Source organism: Triturus cristatus, chromosome 8, assembly GCF_964204655.1.
Source record: "Triturus cristatus chromosome 8, aTriCri1.1, whole genome shotgun sequence".
Lineage (NCBI taxonomy): Eukaryota > Metazoa > Chordata > Amphibia > Caudata > Salamandridae > Triturus > Triturus cristatus.
Window position 1 is genome coordinate 54655012 of NC_140591.1, and position 9237 is coordinate 54664248.

General features: G+C 37.6%; 2 non-coding genes across 2 annotated transcripts; both read right to left on the minus strand.

Annotated features, from left to right (window-relative positions):
- Positions 1-1913: 1913 nt before the first annotated feature.
- Positions 1914-1986, minus strand: TRNAF-GAA (transfer RNA phenylalanine (anticodon GAA)). Its single transcript has one exon. It is a non-coding gene; the product is annotated as a tRNA-Phe (tRNA).
- Positions 1987-4829: 2843 nt separating this feature from the next.
- Positions 4830-4902, minus strand: TRNAF-GAA (transfer RNA phenylalanine (anticodon GAA)). Its single transcript has one exon. It is a non-coding gene; the product is annotated as a tRNA-Phe (tRNA).
- Between the last annotated feature and the right edge of the window lie 4335 nt (positions 4903-9237).

The following is a 9237-nucleotide window of genomic DNA, read 5'->3' on the forward strand; positions in this document are numbered from 1 at the left end:
GTTGAATACAAGAGAGGTGGAAGAAAGTTTGAAAGGAAGACAGAAAGTAAATAATATGTTGAATTGATTGTGTTGTTGATCAGATTGATGAAAGGTTTTGATAAAGAAGAGCTTTGATTTAACTCCAAACAGCTTTTGTGACATGAAAAGCAGAAGTTGAAATTGTGCCGAAACCCGGGATTGAACCAGGGACCTTTAGATCTTCACTCTAACGCTCTCCCAACTGAGCTATTTCAGCCTGCTGGTAGTTTGGGTCTTCATCCTTTCTTTTAAACTTCCCAAGAAAATAGATGCTCATCCTCATGCTAGAGCTATGTTTTAAGATGTCCTGTATCATTCATCAGTTAACGGGTGCAATAGGTAAATAGCATTTTTCGGATCCAGGTTAGGTAGCTTGTTTTTTTACTCTGAATGGACTAGCACCATATTACACAGAGGTATTTGGCCTGAGTAGGTAAGCTATGTCATCTGAATACTGAAATCTGTGTTCAAGGAGAAGTGGAAGCTGATGCAGACAAGAGTTTACTTTACAAAAAAGCATAAAATAGGAAACATTTGTAGTCGAAGCTGAATGCAAGAGAGGTGGAAGCAAATTTAGTAGGAGGACAGAAAGACAATTCTATGTTGAATTGATCATGTTGTCGATCAGTTGATCAAATATTTTGATAAATAAAGAAAGAAAAACTTGAGCTGATACCAAGAAATACTTTGTGAGAAGCAAGAAACCTCTCAGACTTTTCCGAAACCCAGCATTGAACAAGGGACTTTTAGATTTTCAATCTAACACTCTCCCGACTGAGCTATTTCATCCAGCTGGCCATTTTGGCTTTCTGTTGTATTTTTGATAATTGTTAAAGATAAATGCAGACCCTGGTCATTCTATCTGCATGTGCAGTTATGTGTTAAATTGTCCAATATTATTCAGCAGCTAAATTGGTCTGATGGGTGAATTTCCTTTTTAGGAGCCAAGTTAGTTAGAAGATGTTTGTAAACTATGAATGGACTTATACTCAGACACACAGACCTATATGGCGAGGGTAGGCAAACTAGGTCATCTGACTACTAACAGTTTTGTATAAGGGGAACTCGAGGCTGATGCAGGCAAAGCTTTACTTTCAATTAAAGGAAGAATTGGCAAATAAAGCAGGTAAAGTTGAATACAAGAGAGGTGGAAGCAAGTTTGACAGAAAGACAGAATGTAAAAAATATGTTGAAATGGTTGTCTTATCGATCAGCTTGATAAAAGGTTTTGATCATTATAAACAACGTCAATATGAGTTGACTCCAAATAGCATTTGTGGCATGCAAAGCAGAAGTTCAAAATGTGCCTAAACCCGGGATTGAACCAGGGACCTTTAGATCTTCAGTCTACTGCTCTCCCAACTGAGCTATTTCATCCAGCTGGCAATTTTGGCTTTCTGTTGTATTTTTTATAATTGTTAAAGATAAATGCAGAACCTGGTCACTCTATCTGCATGTGCAGTTATGTGTTAAATTGTCCAGTATTATTCAGTAGCTAAATTGGTCTGATGGGTGAATTTCCTTTTTAGGAGCCAAGTTAGTTAGATGATGTTTGTAAACTATGAATGGACTTATACTCAGAAACACAGACCTATATGGCGAGGGTCGGCAAGCTAGGTCATCTGACTACTAACAGTTTTGTATAAGGGGAACTGGAGGCTGATGCAGGCAAAGCTTTACTGTCAATTAAAGGAAGAATTGGGAAATAAAGGAGGCAAAGTTGAATACAAGAGAGGTGGAAGCAAGTTTGAAAGAAAGACAGAAAGTAAATAATATGTTGAATTAATTGTGTTGTCGATTATCTTGATAAAAGGTTTTGATCATTATAAACAAAGTCAATATGAGTTGACTCAAAATAGTCTTTGTGGCATGCAAAGCAGAAGTTCAAAATGTGCCGAAACCCGGGATCGAACCAGGGACCTTTAGATCTTCAGTCTAACACTCTCCCAACTGAGCTATTTCGGCCTGCCAGCAGCTATAGTATTCAGCCTCTTTTTTTGAACAATCCCAGAACAGAGATGCAGAACCTGGATTTTCAATCTGAGGTTAGAGCTGTGTTTTAATGTGTCCTGCATTGTTCAGCAGCTAACTGGTGAAATGGGTGAGTAGCGTTTTTGGGATAAATGTTAGGTCGTTTTTCTTTTAAAACTCTGAGTGGACCAGCACTGTTTTACACAGACGTATGTCGCCTGAGTAGGTAAGCTATGTCATCTCAATACTGACAACTTTGTTCAAGGAGAAGTGAAAGCTGATGCAGACAAGAGTTTACTTTGAAAAAAGTATGAAATGGGATAAATTCGTCATCAAAGCTGATGGCAAGAGAGGTGGAAGCAAGTTTAGAAGGAGGACAGAAAGACAACTTTTTGTTGAAGTTATCATGTTGTTGATCAGTTGATAAAATATTTTGAGAAATAAAGTAAAAAAAACCAGAGCTGATTTCAAGAAATATTTTGCAAGAATGTAGGATCCCCTCGCACTGTGCTGAAAGTCAGGATTGAATCAGGTACCTTAAGCTCTTCAGTCTAACGATCTCCCAACTGAGATATTTCAGCCAACAAGTCCCTGTGGCCTCCTGATGTATTATTAATAATTGTAGACGATACATACAGAACCTGGTCATTCTATTTTCGTTTATAGTTATGTGTTAAAGTGTCCAGTATCATTCAGCAGGTAAATTGGTCTGATGTGTGAATATCCTTTTTAGGGGACAAGGTAGGTAGAATTTTTTTTCTAAACTCTGAATTGACTTATACTCTGAAACACAGACCTATATGGCCAGGGTGTACAAGCTATGTCATCTGACTACTGACAGTTTTGTATAAGGGGAATTGGAGGCTGATGCAGGCAAAGCTTTACTTTAAAATAAAGCAAGAAGTTGCAAATAAATGAGGCATAGTTGAATACAAGAGAGGTGGAAGCAAGTTTGAAAGGAAGACAGAAAGTAAATAATATGTTGAATTGATTGTGTTGTTGATCAGATTGATGAAAGGTTTTGATAAAGAAGAGCTTTGATTTAACTCCAAACAGCTTTTGTGACATGAAAAGCAGAAGTTGAAATTGTGCCGAAACCCGGGATTGAACCAGGGACCTTTAGATCTTCACTCTAACGCTCTCCCAACTGAGCTATTTCAGCCTGCTGGTAGTTTGGGTCTTCATCCTTTCTTTTAAACTTCCCAAGAAAATAGATGCTCATCCTCATGCTAGAGCTATGTTTTAAGATGTCCTGTATCATTCATCAGTTAACGGGTGCAATAGGTAAATAGCATTTTTCGGATCCAGGTTAGGTAGCTTTTTTTTTTACTCTGAATGGACTAGCACCATATTACACAGAGGTATTTGGCCTGAGTAGGTAAGCTATGTCATCTGAATACTGAAATCTGTGTTCAAGGAGAAGTGGAAGCTGATGCAGACAAGAGTTTACTTTACAAAAAAGCATAAAATAGGAAACATTTGTAGTCGAAGCTGAATGCAAGAGAGGTGGAAGCAAATTTAGTAGGAGGACAGAAAGACAATTCTATGTTGAATTGATCATGTTGTCGATCAGTTGATCAAATATTTTGATAAATAAAGAAAGAAAAACTTGAGCTGATACCAAGAAATACTTTGTGAGAAGCAAGAAACCTCTCAGACTTTTCCGAAACCCAGCATTGAACAAGGGACTTTTAGATTTTCAATCTAACACTCTCCCGACTGAGCTATTTCATCCAGCTGGCCATTTTGGCTTTCTGTTGTATTTTTGATAATTGTTAAAGATAAATGCAGACCCTGGTCATTCTATCTGCATGTGCAGTTATGTGTTAAATTGTCCAATATTATTCAGCAGCTAAATTGGTCTGATGGGTGAATTTCCTTTTTAGGAGCCAAGTTAGTTAGAAGATGTTTGTAAACTATGAATGGACTTATACTCAGACACACAGACCTATATGGCGAGGGTAGGCAAACTAGGTCATCTGACTACTAACAGTTTTGTATAAGGGGAACTCGAGGCTGATGCAGGCAAAGCTTTACTTTCAATTAAAGGAAGAATTGGCAAATAAAGCAGGTAAAGTTGAATACAAGAGAGGTGGAAGCAAGTTTGACAGAAAGACAGAATGTAAAAAATATGTTGAAATGGTTGTCTTATCGATCAGCTTGATAAAAGGTTTTGATCATTATAAACAACGTCAATATGAGTTGACTCCAAATAGCATTTGTGGCATGCAAAGCAGAAGTTCAAAATGTGCCTAAACCCGGGATTGAACCAGGGACCTTTAGATCTTCAGTCTACTGCTCTCCCAACTGAGCTATTTCATCCAGCTGGCAATTTTGGCTTTCTGTTGTTTTTTTTATAATTGTTAAAGATAAATGCAGAACCTGGTCACTCTATCTGCATGTGCAGTTATGTGTTAAATTGTCCAGTATTATTCAGTAGCTAAATTGGTCTGATGGGTGAATTTCCTTTTTAGGAGCCAAGTTAGTTAGATGATGTTTGTAAACTATGAATGGACTTATACTCAGAAACACAGACCTAAATGGCGAGGGTCGGCAAGCTAGGTCATCTGACTACTAACAGTTTTGTATAAGGGGAACTGGAGGCTGATGCAGGCAAAGCTTTACTTTCAATTAAAGGAAGAATTGGGAAATAAAGGAGGCAAAGTTGAATACAAGAGAGGTGGAAGCAAGTTTGAAAGAAAGACAGAAAGTAAATAATATGTTGAATTAATTGTGTTGTCGATTATCTTGATAAAAGGTTTTGATCATTATAAACAAAGTCAATATGAGTTGACTCAAAATAGTCTTTGTGGCATGCAAAGCAGAAGTTCAAAATGTGCCGAAACCCGGGATCGAACCAGGGACCTTTAGATCTTCAGTCTAACACTCTCCCAACTGAGCTATTTCGGCCTGCCAGCAGCTATAATATTCAGCCTCTTTTTTTGAACAATCCCAGAACAGAGATGCAGAACCTGGATTTTCAATCTGAGGTTAGAGCTGTGTTTTAATGTGTCCTGCATTGTTCAGCAGCTAACTGGTGAAATGGGTGAGTAGCGTTTTTGGGATAAATGTTAGGTCGTTTTTCTTTTAAAACTCTAAGTGGACCAGCACTGTATTACACAGACGTATGTCGCCTGAGTAGGTAAGCTATGTCATCTCAATACTGACAACTTTGTTCAAGGAGAAGTGAAAGCTGATGCAGACAAGAGTTTACTTTGAAAAAAGTATAAAATGGGATAAATTCGTCATCAAAGCTGATGGCAAGAGAGGTGGAAGCAAGTTTAGAAGGAGGACAGAAAGACAACTTTTTGTTGAAGTTATCATGTTGTTGATCAGTTGATAAAATATTTTGAGAAATAAAGAAAAAAAAACTAGAGCTGATTTCAAGAAATATTTTGCAAGAATGTAGGATCCCCTCGCACTGTGCTGAAAGTCAGGATTGAATCAGGTACCTTAAGCTCTTCAGTCTAACGATCTCCCAACTGAGATATTTCAGCCAACAAGTCCCTGTGGCCTCCTGATGTATTATTAATAATTGTAGACGATACATACAGAACCTGGTCATTCTATTTTCGTTTATAGTTATGTGTTAAAGTGTCCAGTATCATTCAGCAGGTAACTTGGTCTGATGAGTGAATATCCTTTTTAGGGGACAATGTAGGTAGAATTTTTTTTTCTAAACTCTGAATTGACTTATACTCTGAAACACAGACCTATATGGCCAGGGTGTACAAGCTATGTCATCTGACTACTGACAGTGTTGTATAAGGGGAATTGGAGGCTGATGCAGGCAAAGCTTTACTTTAAAATAAAGCAAGAAGTTTCAAATAAATGAGGCATAGTTGAATACAAGAGAGGTGGAAGCAACTTTGAAAGGAAGACAGAAAGTAAATAATATGTTGAATTGATTGTGTTGTTGATCAGATTGATAAAAGGTTTTGATAAAGAAGAGCGTTGATTTAACTCCAAACAGCTTTTGTGACATGAAAAGCAGAAGTTGAAATTGTGCCAAAACCCAGGATTGAACCAGGGACCTTTAGATCTTCAGTCTAACGCTCTCCCAACTGAGCTATTTCAGCCTGCTGGTAGTTTGGGTCTTCATCCTTTCTTTTAAACTTCCCAAGAAAATAGATGCTCAACCTCATGCTAGAGCTATGTTTTAAGATGTCCTGTATCATTCATCAGTTAACGGGTGCAATAGGTAAATAGCATTTTTCGGATCCAGGTTAGGTAGCTTTTTTTTTTACTCTGAATGGACTAGCACCATATTACACAGAGGTATTTGGCCTGAGTAGGTAAGCTATGTCATCTGAATACTGAAATCTGTGTTCAAGGAGAAGTGGAAGCTGATGCAGACAAGAGTTTACTTTACAAAAAAGCATGAAATAGGAAACATTTGTAGTCGAAGCTGAATGCAAGAGAGGTGGAAGCAAATTTAGAAGGAGGACAGAAAGACAATTCTATGTTGAATTGATCATGTTGTCGATCAGTTGATCAAATATTTTGATAAATAAAGAAAGAAAAACTTGAGCTGATACCAAGAAATATTTCGTGAGAAGCAAGAACCCTCTCAGACTTTTCCGAAACCCAGCATTGAACAAGGGACTTTTAGATTTTCAATCTAACACTCTCCCAACTGAGCTATTTCATCCAGCTGGCCATTTTGGCTTTCTGTTGTATTTTTGATAATTGTTAAAGATAAATGCAGACCCTGGTCATTCTATCTGCATGTGCAGTTATGTGTTAAATTGTCCAATATTATTCAGCAGCTAAATTGGTCTGATGGGTGAATTTCCTTTTTAGGAGCCAAGTTAGTTAGAAGATGTTTGTAAACTATGAATGGACTTATACTCAGACACACAGACCTATATGGCGAGGGTAGGCAAACTAGGTCATCTGACTACTAACAGTTTTGTATAAGGGGAACTCGAGGCTGATGCAGGCAAAGCTTTACTTTCAATTAAAGGAAGAATTGGCAAATAAAGCAGGTAAAGTTGAATACAAGAGAGGTGGAAGCAAGTTTGACAGAAAGACAGAATGTAAAAAATATGTTGAAATGGTTGTCTTATCGATCAGCTTGATAAAAGGTTTTGATCATTATAAACAACGTCAATATGAGTTGACTCCAAATAGCATTTGTGGCATGCAAAGCAGAAGTTCAAAATGTGCCTAAACCCGGGATTGAACCAGGGACCTTTAGATCTTCAGTCTACTGCTCTCCCAACTGAGCTATTTCATCCAGCTGTCAATTTTGGCTTTCTGTTGTATTTTTTATAATTGTTAAAGATAAATGCAGAACCTGGTCACTCTATCTGCATGTGCAGTTATGTGTTAAATTGTCCAGTATTATTCAGTAGCTAAATTGGTCTGATGGGTGAATTTCCTTTTTAGGAGCCAAGTTAGTTAGATGATGTTTGTAAACTATGAATGGACTTATACTCAGAAACACAGACCTATATGGCGAGGGTCGGCAAGCTAGGTCATCTGACTACTAACAGTTTTGTATAAGGGGAACTGGAGGCTGATGCAGGCAAAGCTTTACTTTCAATTAAAGGAAGAATTGGGAAATAAAGCAGGTAAAGTTGAATACAAGAGAGGTGGAAGCAAGTTTGACAGAAAGACAGAATGTAAAAAATATGTTGAAATGGTTGTCTTTTCGATCAGCTTGATAAAAGGTTTTGATCATTATAAACAACGTCAATATGAGTTGACTCCAAATAGCATTTGTGGCATGCAAAGCAGAAGTTCAAAATGTGCCTAAACCCGGGATTGAACCAGGGACCTTTAGATCTTCAGTCTACTGTTCTCCCAACTGAGCTATTTCATCCAGCTGGTAATTTTGGCTTTCTGTTGTATTTTTTATAATTGTTAAAGATAAATGCAGAACCTGGTCACTCTATCTGCATGTGCAGTTATGTGTTAAATTGTCCAGTATTATTCAGTAGCTAAATTGGTCTGATGGGTGAATTTCCTTTTTAGGAGCCAAGTTAGTTAGATGATGTTTGTAAACTATGAATGGACTTATACTCAGAAACACAGACCTATATGGCGAGGGTCGGCAAGCTAGGTCATCTGACTACTAACAGTTTTGTATAAGGGGAACTGGAGGCTGATGCAGGCAAAGCTTTACTTTCAATTAAAGGAAGAATTGGGAAATAAAGGAGGCAAAGTTGAATACAAGAGAGGTGGAAGCAAGTTTGAAAGAAAGACAGAAAGTAAATAATATGTTGAATTAATTGTATTGTCGATTATCTTGATAAAAGGTTTTGATCATTTTAAACAAAGTCAATATGAGTTGACTCAAAATAGTCTTTGTGGCATGCAAAGCAGAAGTTCAAAATGTGCCGAAACCCGGGATCGAACCAGGGACCTTCAGATCTTCAGTCTAACACTCTCCCAACTGAGCTATTTCGGCCTGCCAGCAGCTATAGTATTCAGCCTCATTTTTTGAACAATCCCAGAACAGAGATGCAGAACCTGGATTTTCAATCTGAGGTTAGAGCTGTGTTTTAATGTGTCCTGCATTGTTCAGCAGCTAACTGGTGAAATGGGTGAGTAGCGTTTTTGGGATAAATGTTAGGTCGTTTTTCTTTTAAAACTCTCAGTGGACCAGCACTGTATTACACAGACGTATGTCGCCTGAGTAGGTAAGCTATGTCATCTCAATACTGACAACTTTGTTCAAGGAGAAGTGAAAGCTGATGCAGACAAGAGTTTACTTTGAAAAAAGTATAAAATGGGATAAATTCGTCATCAAAGTTGATGGCAAGAGAGGTGGAAGCAAGTTTAGAAGGAGGACAGAAAGACAACTTTTTGTTGAAGTTATCATGTTGTTGATCAGTTGATAAAATATTTTGAGAAATAAAGAAAAAAAAACTAGAGCTGATTTCAAGAAATATTTTGCAAGAATGTAGGATCCCCTCGCACTGTGCTGAAAGTCAGGATTGAATCAGGTACCTTAAGCTCTTCAGTCTAACGATCTCCCAACTGAGATATTTCAGCCAACAAGTCCCTGTGGCCTCCTGATGTATTATTAATAATTGTAGACGATACATACAGAACCTGGTCATTCTATTTTCGTTTATAGTTATGTGTTAAAGTGTCCAGTATCATTCAGCAGGTAACTTGGTCTGATGAGTGAATATCCTTTTTAGGGGACAAGGTAGGTAGAATTTTTTTTTCTAAACTCTGAATTGACTTATACTCTGAAACACAGACCTATATGGCCAGGGTGTACAAGCTATG